The sequence below is a fragment of the Pleurodeles waltl genome, chromosome 5 (assembly GCF_031143425.1).
Source record: "Pleurodeles waltl isolate 20211129_DDA chromosome 5, aPleWal1.hap1.20221129, whole genome shotgun sequence".
NCBI classification, from domain to species: domain Eukaryota; kingdom Metazoa; phylum Chordata; class Amphibia; order Caudata; family Salamandridae; genus Pleurodeles; species Pleurodeles waltl.
In genome coordinates, this window is record NC_090444.1 from 1554261849 (window position 1) to 1554280537 (window position 18689).

The following is an 18689-nucleotide window of genomic DNA, read 5'->3' on the forward strand; positions in this document are numbered from 1 at the left end:
CTTACCTGAGATACTGTGAGCTAAGAGTGGCTCTAGGGCACCACTGACCAGAGAAAACCGTTAACTGTGAAGATGAGAAATATGAGTATATCATAGAAACTTTTTATTTCAGCTTATTTGAAAAATATTAGACTTTTCATTCAAAACACAAGAACAACACCAAATCTAACTGAGCTTCCAATGAAACTCCTGAAATGCTACAAGGCACAATTATGATCAAGTGCTCTGCCCCTCCAGGGCATGTTCTATATTTGCAAAGCATGTGGCCCACCAGCTGTGTATTTGTAAACATAGAATTGATTTCCCAAAGAAGCAAAGCCAAAGACTTCACTGAGACTTTGGCCCTAATGCCTCGAAGGATCAGTGAAGATTGCTGATAGACTAGTAAATGCCTACTCAATGGTTTACTTTTTAAAAAGATGCATTCATTTGAAATTCCATTGACAAAATGCAAACTATTAGATACATATGTGTAGTTCAAGTTGCATTATGTGAAAAAAATATATCTTCTAATGTAAAATCAATATTTACTGCAACCAATGTATTTGAAATATCACGTCTTACTATTTATGTTTTTTGGGTTGTTTTTTAATAAGTATGTGTTGCAAAGTGACCCCTTTTGGGAGGTCACCCCCAGTTTTTTGTTTTTTTTGTGGACTCACTTGCTGGTACTCTTGAACTTTAACACTAAGAAACTGCTAACCAGTACCCAATCTATGTGCTCTGACCCCTTAAACATAACAGAAATTGACTTAAAACCTGTTGACACATTTAAAAGGCCAGAATACAGTGTGCAGAAATACACCACTGGCATTGTGAAATGAATCTCACTTGTGGACTGCAGCACCTATTGTGCCATCTACTATAGTGACAGTGAAAGAATGTCTTCAGGTCTACACTGTGCAGCCTGACAGCAGTGGCTTGAACCCTATTGCACATACCGGTCAAAATCACCCTTTTTACATGAAGGAGATAGGAAACCTGATTTTAAATAGTGAATAATTCACCCAAAAGTTCACCTTGCTGCCCACAAGATAGAGTGCATAATATTTAAGAGTGAAATATGTGTGACGTTAGAAATTACAAGCTTCCCAGTGACTAGGTCCAAAATGACATGCCATTGATCAAGCTCTAGCTGGCATGTATGAAAAGACAAAGTATAGATTATATGCTTCCTTGTCACAGATACATGATAGGTTATACTTAGAAAGGCACCAGCTTTTGTCCCCCCCGCCAAGTCAGGCTGGCACCAAATCCAGTAGAGGAGATGATGTTCCCAGAACCAGTTTTGAGTGACCACAGAGGAGGGGACTGCCCATACCTCAAGCGACAATCCATGGTGGGCACACAGGCTCTGCACAATTGGAGATAGATTTCCCCATCTTGGATTTTGACAGTGAAGTGCAATGAGGGATTGTTTGGAATAGGGAAAACATGAACTAATGAAAAATTGGGCTCCACCCCATGCACCCTCCACAGTATGCTGCACAAAATCAGAAGAAAACTGAACCTGTTGTCTATGACCTGTGTTGAGCCCTGAAGGACTGAAGGACCGGGCATGCTTCCTCTTGTACGCAAGATATATGGAAATGGACTCCAAGAGTCAATTGGCTGACTCCTGTGTGTTTACAGAGGCCTTTTCTTGGAAGTGCCCAACTGACCATTGGCAACTGAATCTTGCCTGGACTTTACTGTTGGCCTCTGTCTAACACCTTAAGAGTATCTAAGTACTTTACTCCTGAGGTTTTCTGGGCCTTAGAAATTTACTCCTATGGTTGATTGGGCACCAGAAGAAAGGCAGGAAACTTTGAAATATTTGCCTCCAGAGATCCAAAGCTTCCAGAGGGCCTGTGAGAAAAAAGTAGCCAACTGCCATTTCCATGGCATTGGATTGAATTTCAGCATTGTCCTGGTCAATGCGCTCAGCACCTCTAAAAATATGAATACATTCCATTCTGACTTAGAAACGTTGCAGCAAGAACTTTTGAAAGTTGAAGGCTCCAGTGGGATTAAACTGTTTCAAGTATCCAGCCTTTGTTTTCATGCCAGCAGCTAAAATTTCAGAGCAGCCCACTCAGGGAGTTTTTTTCTTCTCAAAAAGTGACAAAGTTCCTTTCTGCGTATTTTTACATTTTTCCTAACTTTATAACTTCCAGACTTTCACCAGGAACAATCCATCTGTTGTATCTGACCAGGACTCCATTATGGTTGCCCCTAAATCTCTCCTAAGCCCCTGTGTACCACTTAAATAGGCTATCATTAGTGTTTTGAGATTTTCAGTGCAATTTTCAATTACATTTTTAATATTCATATCTCTGGTTACTCTTGTTGTATTTTTATTGTTTCAGTCATATTTTACGTATAACATTTTCTTCATTTTAAAAGTGGTTGTGGGATTTTATGGTATTTTGTGTGAATTTTTCTACTGTGTATGCACTGCTTAAATATTTTTCTCATTGCCTTTGATTCAAGCCTGACTGCTTCAGGTCACATTTCCATATATTTTATATATTTTGTGTGAAATCTAGCAGGTGCTGACCTTACCCTTAGAGATGGACAATTGCCACCCCAAATATTAATCCACTTTTGTAGACTAAATAAATAATGTTTATTAGTTTTTGTTTTTTTCCAGTGTTAAATGGGTATTTCCCTTGCAGTGGTTGAAGTATGAGTTTATAAAAGGTAAACTAGTTTATAGTTGGTGGGGATCCCTAAACCAATTCTAATAAATCTACCAAGCTTCCCAGTCTGACCTTTGTAGCAGTGTGATGTACTTCCTGATCATGGAATGTGCTTTGTGGCATAAAATATGCCCCAGAGTTACCAGCACCTACATCTGAAGATGATTGGACATCCTTGCTTACACTCATAAAAGAGAATGGAATTACAGGTTGCATTGAATTCAGGAACAATTATTCCCCTAACTGGACCCATGCAAATCTCTCCCCATATCATATACACTGGGTGAGAGTCCTCTTGAAATACCTGAGAAATTAGGAGATGGTTAGTCTAGGTGCTTCCTGACAGAACTGTGTATGTCAATAGAATACATTGTAGCTGAACACAACAAACTGTGCACAGACTGTTGTGAAGTAGGTGTATCAGTGATGCCAGTTTAGGAATAGAAAATAAAAATGGAAAATCACCTAGGTTTGTTCAATAGGGTTCAGTCACCACAGGGGTTGAAATATCAGTGTTTGGACAAAATATCGAGGAAAGAATATTGCATGGACAAAATACTGTGTCACAAATATTGACAACAAAAATATTGTGAAGGTAAGTTTCTAGCAAAGTTTTACTATACTTAACTCCACATCTATGTACCTTGAAAAAATGTATCTTTAAGGTACATAGATGTGGAGTTGAGAATAGTAAAGCTATACTAAACTATTTGCACTTAACATCTCAATATTTTTGTCCTCAATGCTTTGACACAATTGTCGGTCCATGCTATATTTTTACAATTGATATTCTATAAGACATCCGAAATATTAGATGTACAGAGTACATTAAACAGGGCAACACACTAATAGGCTTTTGGTGCAGGGTAGTGCACAAGTCACCATGCTGTGCTGCCCTGTGTCAAAGGGAAATGTTAGGAATGTGCCACATAAATGGCATACGGTGCATTCCTGCCCTTTCCCTATGCGCTGGTGCCGTTTTGGCAACATAGAACCGATGCAGGTATCCCTGTACCATGGTGCAAGGGTGTCTGCGCTGGGACCTTCCTGCACAACAACAATCCTGGGAGACTTTTTCCTCTATGTATGCTGCAGAATGCAGCACACATAGAAAGAGGAAAAAACGAGGAGAAATAAAGACTTTTCTCCTCCCTTGTGCCTCCCCTGGCAAAGCACAAGGTTTTGGCACATCCCTAAGTTTACAAAGTCCTGTAAATCTGGGGATGCATCAGAAATTCATGGGCGTTGCGTGGGAACTCCCACCGCAATGCCCATGGAACACCTTTCATGTGCAGAGCAGTGGCGGCTCCTTCTCTATGGCAAAGGAGCATTGCCCCACTAGATTTCAGCAAAAGGACAAATAAAATGATAATAATGCTATGTTATTATCATTATATTTTTCCTGGGAGTAAGGGGGTTTGGTGAGGCTGGGCTGGAGAGAGCCAGAGGAGGGCTGGACGAGGGGTATGTGCACCATAAAGTGTGCATGTCTGTTTGGCCGACCGTGTTGGTCTGGCCAAACAGACATGCACACTTTGCATGTTCTCTTCACAGCTTTATTACACAGCCAAGTGGAGAATATGCAACGGCTCACACTCCCAATCTGAGGGCTGAAGCAGGCTGCTCAAGCCAATCACAATGCTGCTGTCATGCTGGTGACAGCAGTGTTGTGATTGGCTCGCAGCCTGTGTGCTGCCGGGAAGAGGACAAGGACAGTGGGGAGGTGAACAGCGTGTCCCAAAGAAGAAGGTAAGTGTATTTTTGCCACCCATCACCCTCGTTCAGTGGCAGCCGTCATTGGGGCAGAGTAAGGCAACTTAGCAATTTGCACTTCCTTACCTTACTCCATATCTTTGAGGCTATTCAAGGCCATGCAAAGTGCCTTTGTGTGGCTTCATAGATATGATTACAAAGTTTGCGCAACCATTGGTCTCAAAGAGTGATGCAACATTGGTGCAAGAGGCTCGTAAATATGCCCCTAAGAGTATGAAATTCTTCACACATATTGCTTTTGTTGGAGTACATATGAATAGAATTGGCATTTATTAGAAGTAATAACATAAGTACTATGTTACATTTGAAGACACTCTTCACTCCACCTCCACTTTTGGAATGTAGCTCTTCAACCATACTTACCACGCAGACAAGAAATTATAACTTGTCTTGGCTATCATCTGCGAGCAATAGTGTCCAAAGACCTGGCTGGTGCAGAGAATTTGCATTCCTGATGCTGATAGTGTTAGATGCTAGTAGATCAAACATGACTCAGAGAACATGACTGAGATAAATACTCTGGGCCTCGTTTATGAGGTCCCAGCGGCACACTGGGCCACTGGAGCACCATTATATTTGACGCTCCAGTGGCGCAGTGTATCAGCCCATATTTACAAGGTCAAGCAAAGCCACCTTGCGTGGCTTTTCATGGCCTTGTAAATATGGACCCCTTTCACGCATTACACTGTGTGAAAGGGGCATTACATGGGTGTTGCCTGGGGTGTTCCCATGCAACACCCATGGAACTGAAAGGAATCTGACGCATTCACAGATTTACAAGTTTGGGAATGCATCAGATTCCTATGCCACCTCAGGAGTGGCATAATGAAACAGGGTTATTTCTTCCTGTTTTTTCTTCTATTTGTGTGTGCTTTATTCTGCAGCACACATAGAAAGAGGAAGACACCTCTTGTGATTGTTTTTGTGCAGGAAGGTGTCCTTTCCTGCACAAAACAATATACCATGCAAAGCAGGCATTCTTGCACCATGGTACAAGGATGCCTGCGTTGGCGCTAGGAAGCAATTTGTACAATAGCGCATGGGGAGAGTACAGAAATGCACTGTATCTTTATGATACAGTGCATTTCTGCCCTTTCTCAGTGGCGCAGCAAGTGCCTTGCTGCACCGCCCTTCGCCAATGGCCTCGTAAATGAGGCACTCATTTGTTTTCAGCTTAACGTACGTTTTTTGTACAACCAGGCTCCCGTGTGCACCAGTGCAGATGAAGAGCACAAAGTACTGTAAATCTCACAAACACACATCTATAGAGATATGAACAAGCTCATATAAACAAATGTAGTCACCCATAGCAAAGTTGCACTCTGCAAATTGTTCAGGGGAAGCAGTAGAGCCTATACGCATCTCCTGAAATACAAACAAAGCAGTTCCTAAGTGATTCCATGGGCAATTACAGCTGTGTTGTGTTCTAGGGAATTTTCCTATCAAGATTTTGACAGGCATAGATAGCTAGGCACTCCACTGAATATTCAAATGGCTTCTGCTGTCAGGTGACTGTAACACTTTGGGTCTGATTACGAACTTGGCAGATGGGCTACTCCATCACAAAAGTGACAGATATCCCGCCCGCCATTTTACAAGTTCCATAGGATATAATTGAACTTGGAAAACGGCAGACGGGATATCCGTCACTTTTGTGACAGAGTAGTCTATCCGCCAAGGTCGTAATCAGGCCCTTTGTGTCAGGGCTATAATGTCCACAGCCAGCGTGCCATCAGAAGGAACCTTTATTAAGTTATTAATAATTATTTATGATCTTAGAAATAGACTGACAATGTGAGATAAATTGCATCCTATCCTGCATCTTAGCATTTGGTGACCATATAAAGAAATTAGGTGAAGGTGATGTATCTTTTACAATATGACAACACTCAGAAGAAACTTGAAATATCCTTCCTAACATATGTATGTGTCTCTTTTCCTTAGAACACCAATTCATACTTGTGCCTATGGATGGTGGGGTCATATATATGTGACATAAATATGTAATTTAGACAATGAAAGAAACACATCATCATTGAGCGTGAGGCTGTGTTGAAAATCATGTTTAGAGGATGCTTTATTGTTTAAAAGGTGGGGTCAGCAGCATCTTAAGGATTTTGGGGGCCTTGGGCCAAACATATTTCCCTTCCCCTCACTCCACCAGATCGGAATAATTTTGAATTTATGAATTTATGTTTCAATCAGCTTTTTTCATGTCCTCTTTCACTAGGTCACTGACACTGAACAGGCAAACTTGCCCGAATTCCAAATACATTTCCATCTATTATTCAGATAGTGATGTGTATTTTCATTATTGTAATACAACAGCAGCTCATTAATATTAGTGCAACTAATCTCTGTGAACTCCCTCTCACATATGAGGTCCTGTTTCAATCTAAAAGGAAGGTTTTTTTTTATGGCTGTTGCATGGTGTTAAAAAACAGACTCCCACAGATCACCCGTAATAAAATAAATTAAACGAATGTGGTATTTAAAACAATCTATGTTTAAGAATCATCCAAGGTCATCGGGGCAGGACTGTATGGAGAACAGAGCTGGATATATCAGGCGGCCCCCTAAAAGTCTGGGGCCCAGAGCCAGATCCCACTTAGCCCTTGCATTAAAACGTCTCTGGGTGTGGTAGCATTCAGGGGATTCCTTCTCCTTTATATTGATCTCCAGCAGAACTATTCAGTTCAGCAGGCTGCCTTTCACACTAACTAATGACTTTGATAGGAGGCAATGTGAGTCCATAATTGTAACAAATGTTACAGTGCAGTAATTGTCTTAAAGGTGAAACATAATTTTACAATATGTGCAGTCCTTGAGGGTTTTCACGTATCTAATACAGAATAATCTAATAATGTAACCGTTGATCTACATTATATAGATATTAAAGTTAAAGAAGAGATGGTTAACTGGTCATCTTTGAGTTGCAGCTTATTGCATTCTGGTGTTAAAGTGACAGGGATGAGTTGTAACCTTTGCCTAGAGTCTATTTATGTGTGCTAAAATGACAACACCGTGAAGTAATACTGTGACAGAATATACCACATTATGTTACATCAATTGCCTTTTCTTGTTGCATAATTTAGGCAAACCAGATTCATAATTTGGTCCTTCGTTGCCACATACTTCCAGAAGCCAAGCTTATAATGATCTTAACATGGTTTAATGAGATGACGTTATCCACCACACTAACAAAATAACATTATTTGGATTTGAACTTTTAAATAGGTTTCTTAATTTAGGATAGTGGTATAGTTCTAGAATTTTGTTTTGTTTTTTGGTTGGTGGTGAAGTGTGCAAGTCAATATGCACCCTAGTTATGTGTAACCAGCATTGAGAATAGCCAGAGCTTTGTTGTTTTTAGAGCCACTTAGGTCAGAACTGTGGTCCCTGGGGGGCCACCACAAAGTAGATGGAAGAGGAATGTGGCGAAGTGGGTGACAGCGAAGAGGAGGCGCTCTGGGACAAGGAGTGAAAGGGCCCCCTGAAGAAACCACTAGCTGACCTCTAGATGAAGATACGTTTGTCTTTCTTAGAATCCACTGAATAGGTCATATGGGACTGGCAACTGATATGCTGGGGCTGGATCTCCTTGATACTCTCCAAAATGTAATGCATGAGCAACATAGGAATTAGTGAGATAAATGTGTACCTGATGAAGAAACAAAATGAGGCATGGTTAGTGGATATGCATGAAAATGTATTAATTTAAGTGGGTACCAGATTTTCAACGTAAGGAGTTGGGCTGAGGTGCAATATTTATTGTTTATTTTTATGTTGTAGATGTGAGGCACGGCCGGATTGGCTGTACCAGGCACTGGGTGTTTCCTTAAAAGCCAGGAAGGGTGGGGTCAGTATTTTGTCCTGTTGATGGGTTTTATTACTGGTTGCATGTTTATTGCTGAAGTAAGGGCACTATGTTTTGCAAGTTATGAAGGCTTTAAAAGCACCATTGCAGAGTTTTCAGGCAACAATAAACATTAGGTAACATTTTCTATACACTGAGTTTTACACATACATGATTCATTGTGTGTGTGTGTGTGTGTGTGATGTAGAGTTCTCTGATACACTACACTGGTATGAGAAACACTAAAAACAAACAAAATACATGTGAGAGAGGGGCTATTGAGAGATGAAGGACACTGTTAAAGAATGATAGTGAGGGACTCTGTGGAGGAGGAGGTAATTTGGGGACGAGGGGCACCCAAACATATTGCTGCACTGGGCACGACCAACACGAAAGCTGGCCCTGCCGTGCTCCTTATTAGGGTGGAGAATGCTATCATCCATCAAAATGGTGTTTTGGTATGTTCTCCGTTTATTGGCTATGCTTAACAGTGAATGTGTGCACATATGTTATATTTAAATTCATGTTTCATACTTAACATCCATTTTTTGTGTCCACCCTAAGAATATATATGGGTATGGCTAGGTATCCTTGAACACTGTAAAGGCATAATTTACTCTGCCCTTCCTTGGCTCACCCCAAACCTAATTTTACTGCCATGATTTCTCAAACAACCATTTCTAAAGTCTTCCTTCGTGTATCATCCTTTGACTCACCCCAAACTTCATTTTACTACTTTGATCTCCCTAATCTTTTTCTAGAGACTCTTTCCTACTCCAACTCTCCTTTTACTCATCCCAAATCTCATCTTACTACTATAATCTCCCAAATAAAACTTATAGACTCTTCCCGCTCTTATCCCTCCAATATCATATTCAATCCAACTAACAGACTTGTGGGTCCACACCTCAAATTAAATCATATTTCCCTATTCTACCACTAATCCTTTTTGGGTTCCAGAGCAGTGTGCTACTCGCTGAAAAGTGCTTTTATGACTTGGCAGGCATAGTAAGTGCTATATAAATACAATTGCAATGCTTTAAAAACTAATACAATTGAATATATAATTAAATCTGTGGTGTAGATACACCATTTTTGTCATTTTGTTCCAAATTTTCTTTTGAGGGTGGCTCCCAAGCGCCTCTGCATGGTCAGACCCACTTGCTGCACTCACTCACTACGCACAGTACAGGGGCTGGTCTGATAAAATTTGCCAGGGCTGGTTTGGTGTCCAAGCCTAGCCCGATGTGAGAGGATTAAAGTCTACTGATTGTGAAATGTAATAACTTGCATTGCAATTGTCACTTGTCCCTTTGTATGACCCCATTACATGTGCGGAATTTGCAACTTGATGATACTAGCTAAAATAATGACATTTACAAAGATTTTGGCTGACGCTAGCTTAATGAGTAGTTTAATATGAAGAAAACCGGGGTGTCGTGCAGTTTTTTGTCCATATTGTTATGCAGTTTTCGTGTGATTTGTTAAACGATGCCTACTTCACTCTTTTTGGAGGATTTTGGTGTCCTCTGTCTCCAGCAAGGTGTGCTATTACCTACATACCAGGGACGGCTGGTGTTCAAGGGCTAAGGGGCTGCGCCCCTAGCCTTTTCTGGCCTCTCTAGTGAAGCATATATTTAATTACATGATGAAAGTAAAACATTTTCTGCACAACATTTTCCGAGTGAAAGTTGTGCACTTTGAAAAGCCCCACTGCGCCTGCGTCAGTATGTGGCTGAAATCTGCACAGTAGGGCTGACAGGGCTTGCACACACAAATCCCTTACGTTTTCTCAGAACGCAGTGACGTCCCTGGCTTATCTCCTCCTCCACCAGAAGCCCTGATAGTAAACAGCCTGGAGCGTTTTTCGTTCAGCCCGGATTTCTGAAAACTTCATGTCACTCTGATATTATTATCCACCCTTTCCTATTTACTCAAATGGTGGGGTGTGATCAGAAGGGTCTATGTACCAGAGGTCACATTTTATTAAAAGAATGTGGCATTGCGCAAAGAAAATCCCCTTTTCCTGCATTACAAGCAGTCTGTGGCAGAGAAATAGAATAAATACAATAAATAACTCCATCCAGGGCTCTCTGGGAGACAGGATTGTGACCTGAAGACCTCAAGTCATAAATATGCCAAAGACAACCCTGCACACAAGTAAGTTGGAGCTCTATCTGTTTTACAGACAATAAGAAAACAACCTGTTCTCTCGTCTCTCCTCTCCTTTCACTGCCTCTGTAGGTGATTTCCTCTCTCAAAGGCAGTAATGGTTCCAGTAATTTATCATGGCTAGTTATTGTTTTATTTCTTCTGCAGACTAATGACGTGATATGTCATATTAAACATGTAATCTGCAGCTCAAATAAACGTGTACCTTTTAACACTGAAACTGCTGGATACTGGATGGGTGAGGCAATGTGTGTTTGAATGTGTTTGCAGGGCTTGACAGAGTGGCTGAGAAAATGTGGGTGTCTGTGTATAAGAGTTGTGTGAATGGCAGTGGATGACAATGTGGATGAGTAAATGGGTAGGTGACCAAAGGCAGTGGGTGAGTAGGTGAATGGAAATATGTGGGTAGTGAGGCTCTCTCACAAGGTGCAATTCCGTCTTGTATTTGTGCCCCACCACTGCTTTCAGTCACCAGCCACCACTGCTACATACAATGAAGTATTTGTAGTTTCCTTTAAATCGACGTGTGATTCAACTGATGGGCGGTATTTCCTCTGCATATGCTAACTGTTCATAAATATGCGATTCGCCCTTTCTCTGTGCAGCCTCGGGCTGTCAGTGTCTTTCTTGTTATGAAGGGACAACATCCCACGCACTGAAATGTGGGAAGTGTTGCGCATGCCCAGAAGAAAGGCGACTTCTTCCTCGCCCACTCTGTCCTCTCTCACGCGGGCTTAAAACTGTGACGTCATTGAACTGAGCCTGATTGCGTGAAACGGAGGAGGGCGGAACAACAGAGTATGTTTACAGAGAGCGAAGGTGCGACTTTCGCGGTACATGCATGCACACACCTTTCCCTTTCATTTGACCCAGGGGGCCATGCAAAGTTGGCAGTAGGGGCTAAGAGGAGTGGCTGATGCTAGCTGTAGATTTCTCTTTGGACCCCTGTCACTGCCCTTGCAGTCTATAGTCACACTGGTGATCAAGGCAGTGGCAGGAATATAAAGTAGTCGGTACGCCAAGAAGCCTGTTTTCTTCCTGTGGAGTGCGTTACTTGCCATTGTCTTCGTGCATCTTCAGCAGGTGGAAGTACAAAGAGCGGGAGAAAAGATCGAACGTTGTGATTTTGTCAGATGTCAAAGGTTATCACGTCGCCCCACGTCACCAGCACACTCTGCTTCAGTCCTGGGTTTTGGTTTCATAACCTAATGCGATCTGTGAGTTTTAGTCATAGTTCCCTTCACTTACTCTGGTTGAACTAGCACACGTGGAACAATTACATATAAAAGAAAAACAAGTGACGTACAGACACTTTTGCTCCTCCAGTACATTTAGTGAATTGGATCCACGGGGCCTGCTGACTTGTTCTTGCTATGCTATATCTGGCATTTATTTGTTCAACTGGCAACGACAACACCTATAACCTCCGGATGAATATGTTTCTAATGTACTTATGTCAGCAGTGGCTCTAGTTCTAATCGCAAGTTCTGATCAAAGCTTAAAGTAAAGTGCACCTGTGCACAACCATCACAGTACACTTATTTTTTTTTTCGTGGCAGCGTTTGAAGCCAGTGGCCAGACTGGTAATGTAGCCTGTCTGGTGAAACGAATGGCTGTCGTTACCACTGCCTACTATCACGACATAAAAGGACAGAAATAAGAGCAGCAATGCGCCCTCAACCCCCACTCCTCTTCCCAACAGCCTGGCACTCTGCAGGCAGCACAGCCTTGTCCTGGAGATACCTGTCATTAAATGGCTGCTAGAGATGTGGCGCCTCCAATCCCAGAAAGCTTTGCGGGGTGCCGCTCTGCAGTCCGAGGAGACAGCCCTCTGCAGAGACGCGGATCCGCTTTGTAAGATTTCTCGGTCAAAACCCCAGGCTTGAAGGCAGAGCGGACACATTGCAGAGCTACGTGGAGCTAAGAGGACGTTGTCGACAAGGAGACTTCTTTAAAACATGAATGCCTGCCAATGCGCGATCAAAAAAACGTGGCGTTTTTACATGACAGCCGATGCAAAAGGCGTTCCCCTTTTTTCGTTATAATGCTCGTGTCTTATTTGAGATATAATAACATATATACGGGATCGTCTGGTGATTGTAATTCTAAGCTAACACGTTGCAATGGAATTAATCTTTCATTAAGGAAAATACTTAGATTTTCCAAATTTCACAGCACCGCAGGTGTTACAGAGAGTGAGGGGAGAAAGGAGGCAGGCACAACCAGACTGAAGGAGACTGGATATTTTTAAAAGAAAGAAGAAGATTGGACCACGTGGTGGGAGCGAGGAAGGGGGAAGCGGAGGAGGGGGGAGAGAGGCAATGATAGATGGAGCGAAGTAGGAGGAGGAGGGGAGAGCAGACAGAAAAAACAGACAGAGCGAGACGGCAGGGAGTCTGGGGATGTGACTGTGTCTGTGCGGCTTTTCCGGCCAGTGTGTGTCTGTGTGTGTATGTGCTCGCGTGTGTGTATCTGTAAGTGTATGTTTATGTGTGTGTGTGTGTGTGTTTTGTGTAGGAGTGTGGCTGAGTAGCTGGGTGGTGTCCACGGTGCTTACGTTCGTGCCTGCAGTTCTATTAGGGACTGAGTGAATGTGTGAATATGTATCTGTGAAGGATTGTGGGTCTGATGGATTTCAGGAATGCCTATATATGAGTTTGTATGATCAACTGTGCGTGTACTTACATGTGTGTTTGAAAGTGCATGTCTGTGTGGGGGTGCGGAAAAGAGAGATCTTCTTGTGGTAAGGGTTGTGCATGTGTGTACGGGGATGTGTTTCGGTGGGTGAACAACTGTATGTGAGAGTGTCTGATGGAACGAGCATGTGTGACTGAGAAATCTACAGGGTTTCTATGTGTGCCTCTGAGGACTGCATGTGTCATGGACTATTGGATAAGGTAGGGTGAGGTGAATGTAGATTAATGTAGGACAGCTCTACAAGAGAGTAATTACGGTAGCCCCCATGCTTACTTATCGACAATGCAATATCATTAACGAATCTGATGTGTTCTTACGTTTTATACCTATCAGGACTGGCTTTTGTCTCATATAATGTTGACTGTTGCTAAGCAACACAATACTTCCAAAAAACAGGAACCGTGCAAACCATGTACGGGTGTTCGTGTACGCTTTGTATACCAGAGCCTTCCCCCAGTAGATTAACGTGTGCCATACATCAATGTTTCTACAGTAAGTAGGGAGGCGAATTAGAAGCCTGGCGACCAGTTATCTATGTGCTGTACCATGAAATGCATGAGCAATCGGGGCACTCCGTGCCGTTATGCTGGCTGCAGCTAATTGGCGATGCAGGGGCAGTGCTGAGATATGGCCCTGGCATGGCACAGAAGGTTCCAACATCGCTCATATTAAAGAACAAAGGGGCATTGTGTGCGCCGGAAAGCCTGGCTCTGCTCCAGATTCTTTATCACCGCACTGCACTGAAGACAGCAGTCAAGTTCAGCTCCAGCCACTTTCAGGCACACACTCTGCATCAAAGACCAGGCGGGTCCAACTCACACCGTGCATTGTATCAACATACACAGACGATCAGAAACATTGTTGGAGTCTGAAGACAAAATTACATTGGCTGCATTAGGCGTTTATTTCAAACTGGCTACCGAGTTCCACACAGAGCGAGCCCCATTTCAGTTTTAGGGTGCGTGAACCCTAATTATTTTGAATTGTTTATACATTTAATGACAATATAATACACATTCATAAGTCGGTATTCCCTGCTGTGTGTGCGCGTTCTTCAACGACCCAACTAGCATGAGCAGCTATTTAGACGGGGAAGGAGATAGTGAAATGCCAAGTCCTTTATTTTCAACAATGTTAAAAAAGCAACATGGTAACATGCAACTTCAGAAGCAAATGGGCCCCGTTTCAAGCTAATAGATTACTGAAGATGAAGGGCAGTCGAGTGTTTTGCGGTGGCAGAGAAGTGGCGCGCGGTGAGGCCAGGCTGGAGAACGTGCTTTCAGCACTGGACAGCTCCCAGCACTGAAAGCCAAAGCAGCAACCGTGCTCACAGCAGCTAGCCACAGACCCAGCCCTACTCCAGCGGCGGCTGCCTAGAGCTGTCTACGGAACAATGACAGCCGGCCCCGAATACGAGTATAATCACTTTAATGAGATTAATCAGCGAATTAGCAGCAGTCAAATGTCGGCAACGGAAAGGAGGCATCTCAGCCCGGCAATTACCGATTTGCTAGAGGGAGAGGGTGCGAGAAGCTCCCGTGTAGTGTGTTCCTTTAGCTTGTCAAAGTTTTGTGCTCAACTGTTTGCAACAAACACGACTTGAAAACACGATCACACAGAAAAACACCTTCTGCTTCCAGTGATTTGTTAGAGACCTCACACGTCTCAGAAAGTAGACAGCATGAACTATTTTGACATTTATTTTCCTTTCTTTAATATGACATACTCGCAACTCTAGAAGTATAAATGAGTTGATTAACCAAAGGAACAGTGAATTATATTTATTTCCGATAATTTTGTAGCGATTTCACCATCCTCTGCAGCAACAGCATTTCTGTTGTTTGTGTCTGGGAGAGCAATAAAACGGGTCTTACATTTCACCTGTGTCGGGCATGCTGGACTCTCCCAAATTCGACTTAATTTTAATGTTAATACATGAAAAACATACACAAGAAGCGCTTTCCGACCATGCAAAACTCTGCAGAGTACACACTGGTATGAAGTACCCAGCTGAGGCGTAGAGCCTGCCTGCGTGCACTGCATGTTTGTAAGTAACTCGGCGGTGGCAGGCAATTAGTGTGCACGAACAAGTGAAGTTTTTATCATACTGGCCACGCGTGCTGAGCTCTGAAAAAAACATTGCATTTCCCTAAATATGCTGATATTTTGTGAAACGCGCACATGCCAAAGGCGAGCTGTGAGGCGCCGTTCAGTGAGACACAACACCGCAACTTAAAAACACTGCTCACAACTAACAAGTTCTCATTTCCACTTTTGCGACAAACAAGGGACGCGTTTAATTCGATGTCAATTCTGTTATTTTTACGTGCTCCTTATAAGTAAAGTTTTTTTTTTCGTCCTTTAGTGCTTTCCCTGTAGCGTGGTAATCGTTAAAGCATATAACACACCTTTATTGGCGGAACTTGAATTTCAAAACACAGCACTGGTTGTTTGTAATACATGCATGTATGAGTTTGTGTTCATCGTGAACATGCTATGTTGCACCTTACAATTGCAATTTTAAATAAATCATACCATTCGTTTAAATACAAAGTATACTACATGTTTTTCCCCAGTGGGTTAATTACTTTGATTACTTTGATTTAAATTGATGTGCAGCTGGCGCCCCGATTAAATCCAAACGGAAACATCTATTAGAGAAAATATTGCACTTCACGTACATTGTTTCTGTGCCAAAGTCTATGTGAGACCAGCAATAAGTAACTGCTGCTGCGACGAGAGCATGTTTTCATCGTACCAATCACGAAAAGGCTAGGGGCTATACATGTAAACACTAATGTAAATAAACATGCATTTCCATTCCCGAATTAAAACACCGCCCAGCCGATAAGAAAGTCAAAAGCACCCAACTCCAGTGACAGTCCAACTCCACAGGAGCAGAAACGCAAGAAACGGAAGAAAACTGCTGCAGAGAAGCTCTTCCAACTACACAAAAGCCAGACACCTACCTAGGAGCGGGGAAACGCAGCATCCACCGGCGTCAAGACGAAGGAAAAGTTAATCACTGCCAAGTTCAAGTTCACAGCTGCTCTGCATGCACTGCCTCAGAGCAGCGACTCGCGGCAACTTTTACAGAACACCAGTAACACGCGTGGCACAGACAGCCAGGAACTGGGGCTCGGCTGCCTCACTGTCCATTGAAAGGATAACTCACATTCCCGGGTGATAAAGGAAAAAAGGAAAATCACCCACCACTAGTGAATAAAAAACCAAGGGGCTTCCAGGAGACTGCAGGGAGAAGCTTCCCCACTCTCTTCCGTTTGCAGAAGCTTGGGGTGAGGGGGTGGGGGAATGTCGCCCTGGCAGGGATGACAAATGCAGCACGATAGGCTAGCAGGCCTGGGGGATCGCTTTTACTTCCACACACATCCTCTAATGCACGCACTCCCACTCAGCCTCTTTCGAAGGGATTTTTTCCACATTTTTTCCACCAGCACTAAATCCCCGGCATATGACCTTCTGTTCAATAGATAAAAAAATAGCTTATCAGTTATGCAAATTAGGCTGAATTCATTTTCCACAACAGATGGCCTCATAGATAATGATGATGGAAGAGAGAAAATTGAATGTCTCTCACAAGGTGGCCATGGAAACCAAGAGCAGAATAATATCAATAATAGGCTCACTGAATAATAAGCTTGTCAATCCCACGAAGCAAGGTCCCAGGGTAAATCAGGTATCCCACCCCAAGTAGTTATTGGATAAGTACAGGAATATACTTCCTTCAGAGTGAGCATTACCCTGGTGGCTTCATGGCCTCGTCCCCATGCTCAATAGCAGAGCGTGGAAATCAGACAGAGGTGCGTTTCTGTGTGTGCCATACATGTGTGTTGAATGTTTACATTTATATGTGAGGGCGTAGACGAAAGAGGTTTGAAAAATAATCTAGGTATCTATATATATATATATATATATATATATATATGTACATATACCCATGCACACAAAAATGAGTGAACGTTTTTAAAAATGGGTATTTGCATACCTATTTTAAATTAAAATATATTTAGCTTCAAATTCATTTGGGCATTCACAAATATTTATATAGGTCAGGTATATTCAAAGGTTGGCATAGATATATACTTAGATGTTCACACAAATAATGTTGAAATAATATTGTTTTGTACACTGTCTTGGTGATGGTCTGGAATGTGTTTTATTTCTGAGTTCAGCTTTACCTGTATATGTGCATCACAGAATTGAAATTTTTTAAGAGGCGGTTTTCCTCCTCTTTCCCCTTGTGCTAGCAGCCTTCCCCCTCCTTCTTTTCCTCCTCCTCTCTCTATCTGTCTGCTCCGCTGTCTCGCTCTCTTTCTCCCTCCTCCCCTCTCCACCATTTCCACCTTTCCCTTCCCTCCCCTCCTCCTGTGATGTGGAATGCTGCATTGATGCAATAGCTGCTCGCCTCAGGCTCCCACCTTGGTTCCCAGGGGTCCATCCCGCAAAATGAATCAGCAGCCATCCTGAGCAGACTGATTAAAATGAAAATGGCAAGGCACATGTCTGGGCGGACCAGGCGCTGAGCCTGGCTGCCTGTCTGGCAGGGCTGCTCAGCCCCAGACAGCATCTGCAAACAATGCCTGGCTGCTGCCCTTCACTGTAAGGGCACGCCTGCGTGCATGGAACGCAGAGTGCATATGGATTTCGGCATGCTTTGTTTCACAGTGCGCACTCACAGGTGTTATACACAATGCTGCCAGCGAATGCATGCACTAATAGCAAAAGTAACCGCAATGTGGAATTTATATTTGATCGTCGATTTAAAGGAGACAGTAAGGAATACAAAATGACGGAAAGATATCTCCATAGGGGCTTGCTGCTACAGTGATGCACATCTTGGAGATAGCTCGCCTGTGTCTGGACAGTTTTTTCGTCTTATTTTTAAAAAGTAATCTTTGAAACGTGCTGCGGCCCCGCTTCCGAAAACGTCATTCCCTCATAACACCGATCTCAACAGCAAAAGGCAATGTCAGAATGTGATTCTACATTCATGGCTGATATACAAATGGCGAAATACAGATGGTGTTCCGGTTTTTTAAATATGCAGTTCTCAACAATTCCTAGCAAGTACAATTGAGAAAACATAATACACACTGGCAACGCGATTCTCCGGTATGTTTCTCAGTGCATTCTTCAGCGTTCAAATCTTAACAAGACTCAAATAGCACAAGAAGCATTGCAAACGTTAAAGATTGTTTTTATTCCCTTCAAGGAGGGTCCTTGTTTTCATCGGGCGCGCAATCATCAGCCTTGTCCCCTTCACATTGTCCCGTCTCTATTTTTATCTTCTCGGAAGCAAGATCTGCTTCGGGTTCACAGACAAAGGAAGGCTGATTTCCTTTGGCTCCTTCCCGCTGTGGGGCCGCTCCCCCTCCCTGTTCCTTCGCCCCGGTGCTGCAGTGTGAATCAGAAATCAATAGAGCTGCTCTAATGGCGGCTCCCCTCAGCTTGCAGCCGCAGTCTGCGTTGTTGGGGTCCGGAGGAGGGGG

The 18689-nt window shown here is 42.9% G+C and overlaps 1 protein-coding gene across 15 annotated transcripts in view; it reads right to left on the bottom strand.

Annotated features, from left to right (window-relative positions):
• MYT1L (myelin transcription factor 1 like) overlaps nucleotides 1–16608 on the bottom strand; it is a 1206615-nt gene extending 1190007 nt beyond the window's left edge. For 3 of the 15 annotated variants that reach the window (XM_069235858.1, XM_069235876.1, XM_069235868.1), the window contains exon 1: nucleotides 16149–16470. The gene's annotated coding sequence lies outside the window, so the exon portion shown is untranslated. Of the gene's footprint in view, nucleotides 1–16148 lie in introns of all 15 variants that reach the window. The other 12 variants (XM_069235878.1, XM_069235866.1, XM_069235863.1 and 9 more) reach the window with 9 other exon arrangements.
• Between the last annotated feature and the right edge of the window lie 2081 nt (nucleotides 16609–18689).